The following is a 16,707-nucleotide window of genomic DNA, read 5'->3' on the forward strand; positions in this document are numbered from 1 at the left end:
ATTACCACAAAATACATTTTGTCATGTCATTTTATTTTTGCATTAACAGTCATTAGGACTATTGTACTGCCTGAAATTTTAACAATATATAAATCATTGTGATTACTGTCTGTTATGTTATATATATATATATATATATATATATATATATATATATATATATATATATATATATATATATATATATATATATATACACATACATACATACATACATACATACATGCATACATGCATACATACATACATACATACATACAGTTTTTCAAGATATGGTTGGTGTTTATATGTAGTGGGATGATCACAGTGGTGTCCAAAATCTGTCCTGGAGGAGGGCCACTGTCCTGCAGGTTAGCTCCAACTTGCCTCAACACACCTGGCTGAAAGTTTGCAGTATTTTCAGCTCAGGTATGTTGAGGCAAGTTGGAGCTGTTCTCTAAAGGACAGTGGCCCTCCAGGAGCAGTATTGGCCTGCAATGCAGAATCACATTTGTTGGATTGTTGTTTTTATTTCTGAGAGTCACCTGCTGAAAACAACTCTCCTGTTTTGCCTTACCCAGGACTTACACAACTGCAAGCTTTCTGTTAGTGTGGATTCCTTCAGCAGGGCTTTAAGGTAAGGGTGAACCTAACCCAGGGTTAGATGTTACACAAATAGTTTAAAATCTTCCACATATGACAGCAATAAAATATAATTGAACATTTATCTAACCATAGCAGAAGTAAATGTCTTATACTGAAGTTAATTTTCCATCTCTGTTTTTTTGTGTTTATTTAAAACTCAACAAATCTGATATTATTGTAATCTTATATCTGTTATTTAACATTTGAGATCATTCTTTAATGCTTATTTAACAGCAGAAGACACGCGCCGTGGTTTAAATCCCAGTTTCACATTTGGGGCGTGTAACACTGCATGCATTACAATGAGCCCCTATCAGAACTATTGTACTCTATTCTATACTTGTATTAATTCTGTTTAGAAACCATGATAAAAGGGTGAATAAAGATAATTATTTTATATAAAAAAGTTAAAAGAAACAAACAAAAGGAAATCCCGCACACTATCAATACTTGCAAAACTCAGAAGCTTCTTATTAGCACCGTTTCGGTCTCATGACCTTCATCAGGCATAGACATAATACTCAAAATCCATGAAGGTAAAGGTAACAGACCAATCATTTCTGAGAACCATTAATTAGTAAATGATTACATTAACACATCAATCAATCAACTTTATTTATAAAGCGCTTTTACAATCACGATTGTGTCAAAGCAGCTTCACAGTGCCAAACAGGATAATATTGCGACAAAATTAGATTTGGCTGTACAGTCGTACTGGAGAAAACAGTGATGTTATCAGTTTATTTTAATTTATCATATAGCGACAATGTTGGCAGATCAGTATTATAGTTTGTAGAATTAAATAAGACCTAATTCATACATTTTATTTGTATAATAAGTTGAATAACTTTAATCATATTTTTAGTGTCCCCAACTGAGCAAGCCAAGCCAAAGGCGACAGTGGCAAAGGAACCAAAACTCCATCGGGGCATGATGGAGAAAAATAAACCTTGGGAGAAACCAGACTCAGTCGGGGTGCCAGTTCTCCTCTGGCCTATTAACACACCGTGTAAGATTATTATTCTGGCAACCTTACAGGTCAGAAATCATATTAGATTGGAATATTCAAAATTTCAGGGTATCACGGGGCGTCGATTACACAAGAGTATGAATACATGAAAGATCGGAATTATTGCGCCGAAGACGGGTTTTGAGCATGTCGTGCCAGTGAGGCAAATTCGGAGGAGACACCATTTGACACGGCTCAGCAGACACTCCAAGATGCGTTGGTCATGTCCAGGCAGGTCCACCATCCGATCCGGACAGGGCCCAGATTCAGGATAAACCTCGGGATAAACAGAGAGACTAACATTAGCGTAGATGCCACTCTTTTTATGATGTAACGAGTACATCAGGTGTTATGGGAAGTGTTCCCGGTTCTGGCTGACCTAGTTAATGCAGCCTAACAATCAGTCAATTGATTTGAATAATGAAAGTTAAAAATGTTCTATGTGTATGCCGTATTAAAGAGATGTGTTTTTAGTCTAGATTTAAACTGACAGAGTGTGTCTGCTTCCCGAACAATGCTAGAAAGACTTTTCCAGAGTTTAGGAGCTAAATAGGAAAATGATCGACTGCCTGCAGTTGATTTAGATATTCTAGGTATTATCAACTGGCCAGAGTTTTGAGACCGCAATAGACGTGATGGAGTTTAATGTGTTAAGAGCTCGCTTAAGTACCCGGGAGCTAAACTATTTAGTGCTTTGTAAGTAATAAGCAAGATTTTAAAATGTATGCAATGTTTAATAGGGAGCCAGTGCAGTGTTGACAGAACTGGACTAATATGATCATACTTCCTGGTTCTAGTAAGAACTCTAGCTGCTGCATTTTGGACTAGCTGGAGTTTGTTTATTAAGCGAGCAGGGCAACCACCCAGTAGAGCATTACAATAATCTAGCCTTGAGCTCATGAACGCATGTACTAACTGTTCAGCATTTTGCATTGAAAGCATGTGCCGTAATGTAGATATATTTTTAAGATGATAGAATGCTGTTTTACAGATGCTAGAAACGTGGCTTTCAAATGAAAGATTGGTATCAAAGAGCACACCCAGGTTCCTCACTGACGACGAGGGCTTGACAGAGCAGTCATCAAGTGTTAGACAGTATTCTCGTTTACTACTTGTGGAGCTTTTCTGTCCAATAATTAAAAATTCAGTTTTATCTGAATTAAGTTGTCTCTAAATCTAAATTAATGTCTCTAAATGCCAATCCCAATGCGTCTTTTTCATTGTCTACGTGGATATTAAAATCCCCAACAATTAGTACTTTATCTACAGCTAATACTAACTCCGATACAAAACCAGCAAATTCTTTGATAAAGTCTGTATTGTGCCCTGGTGGCCTGTATACAGTAGCCAACACAAATGTCAAACAGGATTTATCATTTACACTACACAGCGTTACATAAAGCACCAAAACTTCAAAGGAATTATATTTGAAACTAGACTTCTGAGTAATACTGAAAATATTATTATAAATTACAGCAACACCTCCCCCTTTACCTTTCAGACGTGGCTCATGTTTGTAACAATAATCTCGGGGGGTGCACTCATTTAAAGTATTGTAATCGTCAGGTTTTAGCCAGGTTTCTGTCAAACACAGCACATCTAATTTATGATCTATAATCATATCATTGACAACAAGCGTTTTTGGCGAAAGGGATCGAATATTCAGCAACCCAAGCTTTATCAATTGTTCATCTGTATTATATCTGTTGTTTATTTGTTGGACATCAATTACATTTTTACTGTTGAATGGTTTTGATGGTTTTTTGTATTTACTAATTCGGGGAACAGACACAGTCTCTATATGATAATATCTAGGTGAAAGAGTCTCTATGTGCTGGTATTTAGCTGACTTTGGTGACGTGAGACAGCTAGCAGACGGTTGGTTTAGCCAGTTTGTCTGCTTCCTGACCTGGGCCCCAGTGAGTCAAGGTTTAGCTTTAAGACTATGTGCCAAATTACTAGAGAGAAGAGCAGCACCAGCCCAGGAGGGATGAATGCCGTCTATCTTCAACAGGTCAGGTCTGCCCCAAAAACTTTTCCAATTGTCTATGAAACCTATGTTATTTTGCAGACACCACTTAGATAACCAGCCATTGAGTGATGATAATCTGCTAACTATTTCATCACTCCTTTTCGCAGGGAGAGGACCAGAGAAAAATACGGCCTTTGACATCGTACTTGCGAGTTTACACACATCTTTAATGTTAATTTTGGTGATCTCCGACTGGCGAAGTCGAACATCATTAGTGTCAACGTGAATAATAATCTTAGAGAATTTACGATTATAGCTTTAGCCAGCACTTTTAAATTTGCTTTGATGTCAGGCGCTCTGACTCCCGGTAAACATGTGACTATGGTGGCTGGTGTCTCTATTTTCACATTCCGTGTAATAGAATCGCCAATAACTAGGGCACTTTCAACAGGATCCTCAGTGGGTGCGTCACTGAGTGGGGAGAACCTGTTTGATGTTCTAATCGGAACGGAAGAGTGGTTTTTTGATCCGCGACTATGCTTTCTCATCGTCACCCAGCCCTGCTGCGCGGGCTCAGCCGGAACCAAACAATGAGTGTTCACTAAGCTAGTCGCATCCAAAGCAGTAGCTAAAGCTGTTACATTCTCACTACTCTCACATAAAGCTTGGATGCATGTCTCTAAATCTGAAATCTTCTCCGTCAGCCTGATTACTTCCTTACATTTATCACATGTGAAGCCCTGTTTGCCAACGGAGATAGATATGCTAAACATGTAGCATGCAGTGCAAGTGACAATGACAGGAGAAGAAGACATGGCTTACCGTATTTGTTGATGAATCCAAAACTTACCACAGTTGTCTGATGGAGTCTTTTTAATAATCCAACTCACCACAGTTGTCTAAAGAACTCAGAAAACAGGAGACCGGGATGCTGGGATGGAAAGCTACCAGGCTAGCGAAAAGCTAACGTGTGGTAGTGATTTAGATTAAAAGCTAGTAATGTGAAATTTAAATTGATAGGCTATATTAAACACTATATGGTGATAAGTTATATTTAGCAGTGTAAATAACAAAGAAAATATATCAAATAGAGATTCAAACACAGCTATACAGAGCTACAAACACTGAGGCAGCAGCAGCAGGCAGACATAATGGGGCTTGAGCCCCGAATGTTTTGTCAAAAGCCCTGAATCTTTTAGTTAAAAAAAAAAAAACAACTTTAATTTTGTTTCATTTGAATTTCCTCTCAGTCTTTCAGACCCTGCCTTAGGGCCCTATTTTAACAATCTGAGCGCATGGTGCAGGTGCACTTAGGGCATGTCCAGATCCACTTTTGCTAGTTTAATGATGGAAAAAAATGGTCAGTGCGCCAGACGCATGGTCCAGGCATGGGTGTGTTTTGGGCATCAGGTGCAAAGAGTCTCATCTTCCATTCCCTTCAGTTAGTTGCGCTTGCACAATGGCGTATTTGCTATTTACATGGTGAAATTTGTGGAAAGACTGAATGCCTTTCTAAAGAGGAATCCTTTTATTTTTAATATTTAAAAATGTTTGTATGCTGCTGCACCCTATGTGTTTAATAATTTTATGCAAATAACGTTTAGATTTACAAAAATACATTCAAAACCTGATGATAATGTGGCTGTGGCCTTTCTTTCGCAATGTATTTCTGAGATTTAAAAAAAAAAATGTTTACGTCTTAATGTTCTTTGTTTAACATTGACAAGACTGATGCTATGATAATTGGCTCACACCACCAGCTACATAAAGCTAGGCCTTTTTTCCTGCTAATTTAACATTTGGTCCCCATGTCCAGAATACTATTAAATCCTTTTCTTTTTTTATCCTAGATGACATGTCTTTTTATCATTCCCTGTGGTTGAAAGGCTGATCAACATGTTCTTGCAGTGATTCAGTGCTCTGGCTAGGGTTTCCAAACAAAGCCACCTTAAAAAAATGATGGCTTGAGGGTGAGTGAATTATGGGACCATGTTTTTTTGGTGAACTATTAATTTAGCAACATCCCACAAAAAGTAAAGTTAGCACTGCTTTTTACTTACTTTGTGCCTGCAGCATAAAAATCAGACTAAATGATTCCAGCTCTTACCCTAACTCAGAATTAAGTAATTCTGCATTTGTAATTTCTCTAGAAATGCAAGCTAGCCCTGAGCAGCCTTGAAGACACATAAATGGCATCTTCCAGAAGTGTTTCTCTGCCATCTTTGCAGTGTGAATTTGGCAATACACTACTCTGTACAAGAGCACAGGTAACCACATCCTGCTGATAAGAGTCTAACAGCACAATTAGGAGTGTGATATTGCTTTTATACAACTTACATGTCATTCACTAAATCATTGATTCACTCACATTACCACCCACAAGCATGACATTTGTAAAATGCAAAAATCCCCACAAATCTTTTGTAACACTTGGCCAATTAAATTGATATATTACAGACATTCATTTAATAATACAACAGCAAAAAGCCACATGAATGACTGTTACCATGCCTTACGAAAGTGTTTTGCAGGTTTTACCCAGCATCTATTTATTTATTGTTTAGAGATTAATCCATTGTTCTTTCTGTTTAAGATGCTCTTGGAGATGTTGCATTAAACCATGCATGTCAATAGATCCTTCATTCTAAAAAATGCTGGGTTGTTTTAACCCAATGTTGGGTCAAATATGGACTAACCCAGCACTTGGGTTGTTTTAACCCAGCGATTGGGTTGTTTTAATCCCACGGTTGGGTTAAATATTTGCTTAAGACAACCCAATCGCTGGGTTAAAACAACCCAACTGCTGGGTTAGTCCATATTTGACCCAACATTGGGTTGTTTTTTATTCAGAATTTTTTAGTGTTCATTCATTGCCATACAAAGTGTGTGTGTACATCATTTATATATCCTCCTGGGACACAGTAATAGACTTTTGTCCACTGTAGTGGACATTATATTTTAGTGAGTTTCTGTGACATCACACACGTCACAGTTTTGAGTAAGGATGTCCTTTATAGAGCACATTCAGGGCTCTGCATTTATACCAAATGTTTGGAGGTTTCACCAGGACAACAACAACTTCTTGGTCTTTAAAAATAGCTGGCATTAATGTTTAGCACTCTTATGGAAATAGGATAATATTTTGTAATTATAATTTAAATCTGATTAATTTTCTAATTGTTTGTTATAAATCAACATCTCAGGAAAATGCTATGGGGTTTCTAATCAAAATATGACTTTTTGTTACAAAACAGGGCATTGATTTCATAAATGTCCACTGTAGAGGACACCAGGACATAAATCATGTTTATCAGGCATTTTGGAGACACAAACAGTAAATAGGGAAATAAATTACATAACAATATTCCTATGAAATATTACATATTATTATGAAAATGTTGCCAATTATTACTTCCCTTATTACACTTCTTTTTTTCATTACATGTTGCACCAAGAACACAATAAAATGCAAATTAGATGCAATATACCGATACATTGTATTGAATGGGAAAATCCAAGTATGGCCATTTTACCGACATATTGCATAAAGTAAGATGGTATATCAAAGCGTTCAGTTATATCTTTTATAACATAGCTCATGTAAGGCCGCCCGAATCGTCCCAATGGAGGCTAACGATCGGCGGGTGAAGGTCGCCTTTTCGTCTTTTCAATGGGGAAAAGGGATTTTATTCCAATTCCTCGTTATCTGACTCCATTTCATCATAATTTAGAATTTAGGTTAGAATGCCATTTGGTTATTTGGTCATTTATATTTAATAGTTTAAGTACACATTTAATTATTCCGTTAAACCCTTTGTTGAAATTATGCCTATTCGTAACCTGAATAATTCCAGAGCAAGTCAGAATCAATCAAAGTGTTACAATTTATTAACAGTCAGGTAAATGTATAATGCCAATTACATAATCAATTCAATGGTAGCCTAATCCATATAACATCAAATACTCTGAAGTAAAGAATGAAATGTATACCTGACTTCTGAAAATTACATAATGCTGGCTATCTTGAAACGTCCAGCATTACGGGCTGACCTGACTACAGAATCGAGCCCTGAGCTCTTTGCAACATTCCCTTAAATACCCAGAAACAGATGCATACCCAGAGAACCATTTGACACTCTTTCAAATGGAAACACGAGTTTATTTTAGAGTGTATATTATTATTATTATTATTATTATTATTATTATTATTATTATTATTATTATTATTATTATTATTATTATTTTATAAATAAGGAATTCACAAATAATAACAAGAATATTAATACGAGAATGCTTAACATTTTAGCCAAATTAATTTGTATCCCTATTTATTGGGTAAAACTTGCTATCCAATACACTGGGAAAAAATAACCCAACAATAGGTCGGTGTTATGTCAACCCACCACTGGGTTATCTGCATCTGTCATTTTTAACCCAACTGTTTTTAAGTGAATAATAGCCTATCAGTGCAATAATACAAGTTATATAGCATAATTTGCATAATTTATTGGAGAAAAATCGAATTTAACATGCAGACATGACATTGTCATTCAAGCGATACATTAACTTATGTACATTTTCAGAAACAATTGGCAACCACCAAAAGAGATGTACAGAGATAAAGAGGAAATGGGAGATAATGAACAGGGGAGGGGAGGAACCTAAAATAATTTTTAAAAAGAAATTTCTATAATGTATTCATCATTTGAGGTTATGTGAACAAGTTTACTAGATACATATGGTTCAAATAAATTTTATTGGCCATGTTACATAGGTTTTGTTGCAATTTGATGATTTTTGTAAAATAACTAACAATTTAATGTTTCAGGCTCTGATAATGAATAACTGCTATTGTTTATGGCTCTGATTACATCATAGAGTGTATAAAAGTCTATAATTGTATAGCTATTGGCCCCTTAAGTAGCTTCACCTTCCTTTTTTTAGTAGTCAATTAAGCCATGCCTATACTTAACCTTTACGTTACATTTTGAGTAGCATGTATCTTGGCAAACTAGCCTACAATTTAAAGTAGCGTCCCAAACATTGGTACTCATTACCCAACTCGTTCATTACAATTATTTTATTGTCTAATCCAAAAACAAACAATGGTAGATTATAATATGAGGAACTATAGTTTTTATATCGTGCTGCAGTGTCAGCTCATCTCGGATAATTCACAATGGTTTCCCATGTCATCCAGTAAATACTAGTTTTCCTGCTTGTCCTTCATTATGCCTGAGCTGCTGCACACACACACCTCTGCACTTACTCTCTTCCTGGTTATTCTTTGTTGTAAAACCCAAACTCTGGAATTGCTTCTGTATGCCAGTGGAAAATGTTTGCTTATTATCAGAATGCCTGCATGTCTGGAGATGTAGTGATGAGTATATAAGCTGTCGATGAATGGATGAATCTTCACCATCCATCCATAAGATTTCCTCCTTAATCTAGATCCAACAAAATTAAGTAAAACAATACATTTTGAATACTACTTTTGAATTAAAAAAACAGCTGAGCTCATTGTAGAACAGAGAATACATAAACTATACCACCTGAAACTCATACAAGTTCTAAAGAGCCTTCCAAAGTTCTGTCCTGATAGACAAGGAATGGAATGAACTGTTCCTGGAAAAAGAAATGCTTTCAAGATACCATACCTGAACCAACAGGCCAGCATACTGTTTTCCAAGTCAAAGCAAAAAGAACAAGATTGAATCAATATGCATGGGGAGATGGAGGGGGAGAAAACCCCAAATGTACTCATCACTGTTCTGAAACCGAAAGGATGTTTAGGTTTCCAAGAAATCTCTCTCCCTCTTTAGAGAAAAAACACCTGAGGCAATTTCATCTGATCAAATGTGAGGAGAGAGGAGCTATACAGACGTGATGACCTATGGTTTAAACATGCCTGAACTGGCATGAACCCGAAACTCATTCATAACAGCAGGTTTCTTAGACTCCAAGAAAAGAAATTTCCATTAATTCTTCAAACACCTTGTCCTGAAAGGTCGAGGTGCGGGAAAGGAAATTTAAAATCCAAAAATATGTTTTTGACATTAAGCCAATCTTTCATTAGTATAATACTGATAATTGTAAAACTTCAGTCCAGAGGGAAACTTTACAAACAAGTTTAGTAATAAAAGTGGTAACTGCTGCATATGAAATTTTACAATACAATGGTGCAGTTTTTCTGTGGTGAGAAACTAGAGTTCAGCACACAACATCTGATATTTACCGAGTATTACCATAGACAGTAAAAGAAATGGACAGAGCTATCCCATTGACTTTAATGGCCGAAAATGAGGCCAATCAGGAGCACTCACTTCCTGATGGCTGAGCGAACTGCCCAGGCTCAGACTGAGCTTTACGACGTAGATGTGACGTGAGCAACCTGACAGTTGTAGGTCTTCTAGTAGTTGTGGAAAGTGAAATCTGAATCACGTTGTTTAAATATTTTCTCCCGTTGCTTTTGGCTCACTATGGGCTTCTCCCCATTCTTCTCCCTTGACTTTATCGGACTTTGTTTCTACGTCCCCCCGACTGTCTCATAGACAGTAAAAGATTGCCTGCGAGCGTCTCCTCCTGTCTATATGGTAATTTCTCCACTGTGCGACAGAGTCGCGTTGGTTATGATGCAATTGTTAGCCTATTTTTACAAAAACAGCTTCTACAGGGCGATAGTGTAAGATACAAGGTAATGGAGCCTTTTATGCATTGTCGTGTTTCTTTAGAAATAAACAATGGACAAATGGAGTCTTTAAATGCCTCAGATGTAAAGTTATTCACTGTCAAAGTGACTCAAAAAGGAATGGGAGTCAATGGGATGCTAACAGCAGGTGATGACTTGGTTAGCAATGGCAGCCCCTATGGGTGGAACGCTTTCCGAGTGCTAGATTACCCCCTTGAGTATTACAGAATAAAGTGACTTAACATTTCCTGTTTCTATACTGCATATGTTTAGCCTGACAAGCCAGACCCACATCAAGATGTTTGGTCTGGAAACTCACCATAAACAGGGCTCAATCCGAGGGGCGGGATAAACGGTTGTCTTTCAAACTCCCTCTGCACGCGATAGGATAGCGCTACCTCCAACCAGAGCAACGAAGGTGAAACAGAGCTTGTTGATAGATTAAACATTCACCGTATCCGGTCGGCTAAACTCCGAACACATCTTCCCTTTTTAAGAATGACTTCAGTGCCGTTCTTTGTTCTTTTCTCAGAGAAAAGCTGAACTCCAAGTCTTCCAGAATTGCAGTCAAAGCTGATTCGAGAGACCGCCGCCGTTCGCCAGTTTCTGTGTTTACTAGAAGCACGCAAACGCAACTCGGCCGTCGTCATTATGGCCCTGCCCGCCGACTCTATACACGATGTGATTGGCCCGTCTAGATTGAGAGGAATACAGCTCAGAAGGGTATTGAGAGTTCCTAGACGACACTTGCGGGCAGATTAAATTTGCTGCCGCTAGGGTGCGTCTAGATTTCTAGGCTAGCATATGTTGAACTAACAGGTTTATCAGATAAAATAATAAGGTAATAAAGGCAAGGTTATTAATACCATATGGTTACACTTTTTTACAGTATGCATACTTACGTGTATGAAAAAAGTATGTAAGAAAGTACTGGTTAATATAAGGTAACTATGGTTTAAGGTTAGGCTAAAGGGGTATAGGTTCATGGTTAGTATCTAGTAGTTATTACCCTGTTTTATTGTAATAACTAATAAGTACTGTACATGGGGAACAGGACTGTAAATTAAAATGCTACTAATGTGCAATTATATTATTTTTAATATACAATTAGATTACATTATAATGTGAGTGAAGAATGAAAGCTACTAATAAAAATGTACTTAATTATTTCTTGGAGCATATTTCAAATATATTTTCTATGGACAAATAAATTTAGCTTTTTCGCATTTTATCACATTACATATTGACAAATGTACAGAAATATTTCCGATAACAATATAAGATCACTGCATGAAAAATCTGATGTAATTCTTACATGTTGTCACTTCTTTGAGCTGACTAAAATAATTCTTTCCACACACATTTAATGAGTTGTGTGGATGCACCCAGATGAGGTTCTGACGACATAACTACAATAAGAAAAATACACTGCCCCCCAAAATTAAGGGAACACATAATCGCTATAACAAACTTCTGGTTGCACATGGCAGTCCTGCTTCTCCAGGATGGCACATCATGCCGTCACAAGGAGGTTTGGTGTGTCTTCCAGCAGTTTCAAAAGCATAAAGGTGAATAACCGGAGACAGGCCATTACACGAGGAGAGCTGGACAGGAATGTAGAAGGGCAACAACCCAGCAGCAGGACCGGTATCTGCACATTTGTGGAAGGAGAAACAAGAAGAGCACTGCCAGAGCCCTAAAAAATGACCTCCAGCAGGCTACTGGTGTGCATGTTTCTGACCAAACTGTCAGAAACAGACATTGTGAGGGTGGCATGAGGGCCCAACGTCCTAGTGGGACCTGCGCTTACAGCTCAGCACTGCGCAGCTCGATTGCCATTTGCTAGAGAACACCAGAAAACGGATGAGAGCAGATTCACTCTGAATACATGACACAGTATGGAGATGCCATGGGGAAAAGCCTTTAAAGGCCCACTGAAGTGCTTTGGAACGTGCCGCATTATTCAATGTGTTGACGTGATTTCCCCTGAAACGACTCAAGCTGTTAGCAGCTCCTCCCCTTTTTTGAAACAGCCAATAGCATTTTCTTAATACCGGTATACAGTTTGACTAGAGCCTTTTTGTTTGGTAAAGCATGTTTCCTCTAACCGTTTATCATCATAATCTCCTCCATATCGCCTTGACATGTTGCATTGATTGTGTGAAGAATTCAAACGGGCCTGATAAGTTTGTTGTCTGCACCGACTCGCGCATATGATCCGCGCTGCGTCTGTAGTCTAAATTTAGACTAGAGCTGTTGGTGTGTGCGTGTGTTCGCGCTGCCGCGGTGTGTGAAACTAATGTAAAACCAGACTTCATTCGCCTCAACTGAAAGCAAAGCATATTTACACTGAATTGTTTCCTATCGCAAATATAGTGTACTATGTGCCTTTCACCATGTAGAAATTAGTAAATGTGTGAACAAATTACCGATTTTAGCCGCAGCTTCAGCAGTGTAGGGGGCGGGCTTTAGATTCTAGAGAGCATTTTGATTGGACAGAAGATTTGATGAGAAAGTGAAGTCTGCGATGACGTAATCAAAATCTGTGATTTGTTTTAACGGAAGTGAGAAATGGTAAATGGACTGCATTTATATAGCGCTTTTAACAGACCCTATGGCCATCCAAAGAGCTTTACATTTTGCCTCGCATTCACCCATTCATACACCGACGGCGATGTCAGCCATGTAAGGCGCCATCCAGCTCGTCGGGAGCAGCTGGGGTTAGGTGTCTTGCTCATGGACACCTCGACACTTGGTCAGGTGGAACCGGGGATTGAACCATCAACCTTTCGGTTTGTAGACAACCTACATGAACCACTGAGCCACTGCCGCCGACTAAAAGCTAAACAAATTCAATTTTGCATTTTGATTTCAGTGGGCCTTTAATTGTTGGTGTGATTTTGAATCCAGGCCTTAGTGTGTTGATTTTGGTTTCCATTGACTGTTTCACATAATTTTGTTCTTAGAATAAATAAAGATTTTCAAATGGAATATTTTATTAATTGAGATCCAATGTGTGATTTAAGAGTTCACACTCATTACTTTTCACATCCTTTTAAGACCTCTATGTTTGTGCCTTCATTAAGGTAAAACTGCCATAACACAATGCCATAATCACAGCACAGCAAACCCACAAGTGGGCATGTTTTCAGACTCACAAGTGTATTAACATAATGATGTGCAGATGTGATTTGGAGAGTGCGTAGGCAGGAGGTTCTTCATTTTGAGTTCTTGTCATCACAAAGGTTGTTGCTCTATGGCTCAGGAGAATCTCTTTGGCTTAGGAAGCAGTGTTCTTAAAAACAAATCTCTGATTTTTTTGAAATTATTTTACAACATTTATTTATTAAAGGCCATGAGAAATCCAAACCATCAGGTGTTCATTAATAACATAAAGACCATCAGACAGTATGTTTATTAAACATACTGAGCTAAAGCCAGGAATGTTTTCTTGTGCATTCTTACTCATTTCCATGTTTTTTTTTATTTTATTGAATGGGTATTTCAGGTTCACATTTCAGCATTGCAAATGCTATTATTTTAGGCTGTCACTCTCAGAGGGATCCATGAGCCTGTACTTGTAAAGCTTGTACATTTGATACCTTTATATGCCCCACATAATTATCTTGTCAAGTGGGAAAAGTTGGCACAATTATGAAGCTATTCGATGTGGTCCTTCTTCTAAATATATATTGAGATGACATGGTGTTGATGTCCAAAGATGGTTAAAAATTGCAAAAAATAATGCATATGTTGGAGAAATGAAAAGTGTAGAAACATTTTTGGGTTAACTTGTCCCTGACTCAAGATATACAGCACTGAGGCTCATGCTGGGTGTTAAAAATGAAAGAGTGCTTGCACACAGCCTCAGGTCACTGACATTCACTGAACACTTTTCCTTCTCATTACTGCAACGAAGAAATGTCGTCTGTAAGCATGTCCATTAGACATGAAGGCAGTGTTGCAGCATTAAGGGCTGACATTTATTTTATATTGCTTCGCAAACCACTTTTTAAAGAATTTGTAAAGAATGTGCAAAAGGCCAGTTCTCTTAAAAGTGAGCCTCTGCGTAAAATACGCTACAGGGATGATAAAATAAATAAAAAGTCAATAACAAAAAAGAAAGCCCCATATACACACGAAGATAAATCCTTGCTATAAGTTTTTTGATCTCGCTTATACTTTTATCCTCTGGCAGGCTCAGAGAAGTCTGTTCATCGCTGTTTTGTGGAACCAAAATGATTTGTGGGGGATTTAAAACACAAAGGAGACATAAAAGTCTTCACCTATTGACTTTCCTATTGAAGAGAGAGAGAGAAAAAAACATATTGGTTGAATTACCATGGAGATTCAGCAGTCAAACAATAACAGAGAAGGAATGATATGAGTTATTTGTCTGGTGTATCTCCTTTTGACAGAAAAGTTGGAAAAAGTATGTCCAAATTTAACCAATTTCTAATAAATTGCATGCATTTTAATATAAACTAATCTAACAGGAAAGTGTTTTGTGTCCTTATTATACTTCAATCTCAGCTGAGATCATTCAGGTTATAGATCATGGCACTATGTGAGACAGGATGTTCAAGCCCCAGTATGTGTTGTGTAATAATTTCAGTAACAACACACTGGTTTTACATCCTTAATGTCACTCACTGTGACAGTGTATTTCCATGCATGTTAAAGGGTGTGTTTACCCAAAAATTACTCACCCTCGAGCCATTGCCGGTGTAAGCCCATTCTTCTTTCAGACAAAGTTATTTTAAAAGTGTCTTGGCTCTTCCAAGCATTAAATCTATCTATCTATAACCGCTCCACTTCTGAAGCAAAGTGGGATGTGTGTGTAAGAAAAATAGAAAAATATCCATATATAAAACTTTAGACTAACTAACTTCCGGTGGTCAGCAGTGCAAGATTATTTAATAAGATTATAGCAAGTAGGCTAAACTTGTGCTAAAAGAGTAACCCCTGACACATCGCAAGCGTTAAAGCCTCTCACGGCAACAAACTCAAGCCCCTGTTCTCTTAGGTCCAAATCCTCTGCCATTTCTCTCTAAAAATTCTCGTTTTAGACTCATGACCGCGACCAGTGTTTGGCTTTGTTCTATCCTCTGCGCTGCTGCGTTCGTCAATACACATGCGTCAAGTGTTACTCTTTCACCTATATGTCGACTTGCTACCGCTGACCACCGGAAGCTAGTTATTTTAGTCTATGAAGTTTTAAATATGGATATTTTTCTTACACAAACATGTCACTTCTCTTCAGAAGGCCTTTAATAAACCCCCGAGCCTATATGATAGATAGAAGCACTTTTATGGACTTCAAATATGACCCGACAAGTCCCCATTATAATGCTTGGAAGAGCCAGGACATTTCTAATATAACATTTATTTGTCTGAAAGAAGAATGTCATATGCCCCTAGAATGACTTGAGGGCGAGTAAATCATGAGCTAATTTTTATTTCTTGGTGAACTAACCCTTTACGCCAAAGGGTTAAACCCTTAGTTCTCGGAAACTAAATGTACTTATTCAGCAAGACAAAGCTCAAGACATCACTATACTCAATGACTACATTCAGAATGATTGCCACACATGAATTGTCTCATGGAACTCCAGTGTTCTATTGCTAAACTGATTTATGCTTCCACTTTAGTTTACAGAAGCATTTAAAAGATTAATGTTATATAGGCAACCATGTTAGTCATCGTCTATTCATTTGAATGTCTAGTCATTCAAATGCATTTTGAATCTGTTGTCCTACCGGTGCATATCTCATAGTGTTTATGTGCTCTCCCTTTGGTTCATATGATTACTCGCCAGATTGTATTGTATTATTTTGGTTGAAGAAAGTTTACTTTAAATATTGTTTTGTTAACATTTAGTATACTAAAACGTAAATAATAACCACTATCATGCATGCTTTCGTTATCACAGAGAACAAAAACAGGCCATCTTTTCTCAGCAGAGATCTGTTGATAAGAAGGACACATTTGATATTTCATCATTTGCGCCTGAAGTGGCAACGGTTCATTCCAGTCAAGCTCAATTCCTGGAAAACACAAGTGGCATTACACAGAAAGAGATCCGTGAAAACCTGGAAACCCGGCTGAAGGACTTACAGTGGGTGGAAGATCTAGCTCTCACATTTAAGGATGTGGCAAGAGTTGTGTCATTTCTCATCATTCGCCGAGAACAAGAAAATGCCAACCAGTATTAAGTGAGGTCCAATAGGGACTTCTTTAATTATGACAGTCTAATCATTGTGCTGCTGGCAAAAAGGAGGATCTATGTCATGTCTTGTGTGTTTATTTTCATATGACTGATCCAAAGCTTCATCTAATCTACATATTATATGTCTTGTGGGTGCTAACTAAAACAAATGCCCACATAGACTAATTATACACTAACACAAATG

General features: G+C 37.6%; 1 long non-coding RNA gene across 1 annotated transcript; it reads left to right on the forward strand.

Annotated features, from left to right (window-relative positions):
* The first annotated feature begins 558 nt into the window (after window positions 1-558).
* LOC137070842 (uncharacterized) lies at window positions 559-16,707 on the forward strand. The gene is made up of 4 exons (XR_010904354.1): window positions 559-616; window positions 5,456-5,575; window positions 5,756-5,872; window positions 16,227-16,707. It is a non-coding gene; the product is annotated as an uncharacterized lncRNA (long non-coding RNA).

This window comes from Pseudorasbora parva, chromosome 3 (assembly GCF_024679245.1).
Source record: "Pseudorasbora parva isolate DD20220531a chromosome 3, ASM2467924v1, whole genome shotgun sequence".
Taxonomy (NCBI): domain Eukaryota; kingdom Metazoa; phylum Chordata; class Actinopteri; order Cypriniformes; family Gobionidae; genus Pseudorasbora; species Pseudorasbora parva.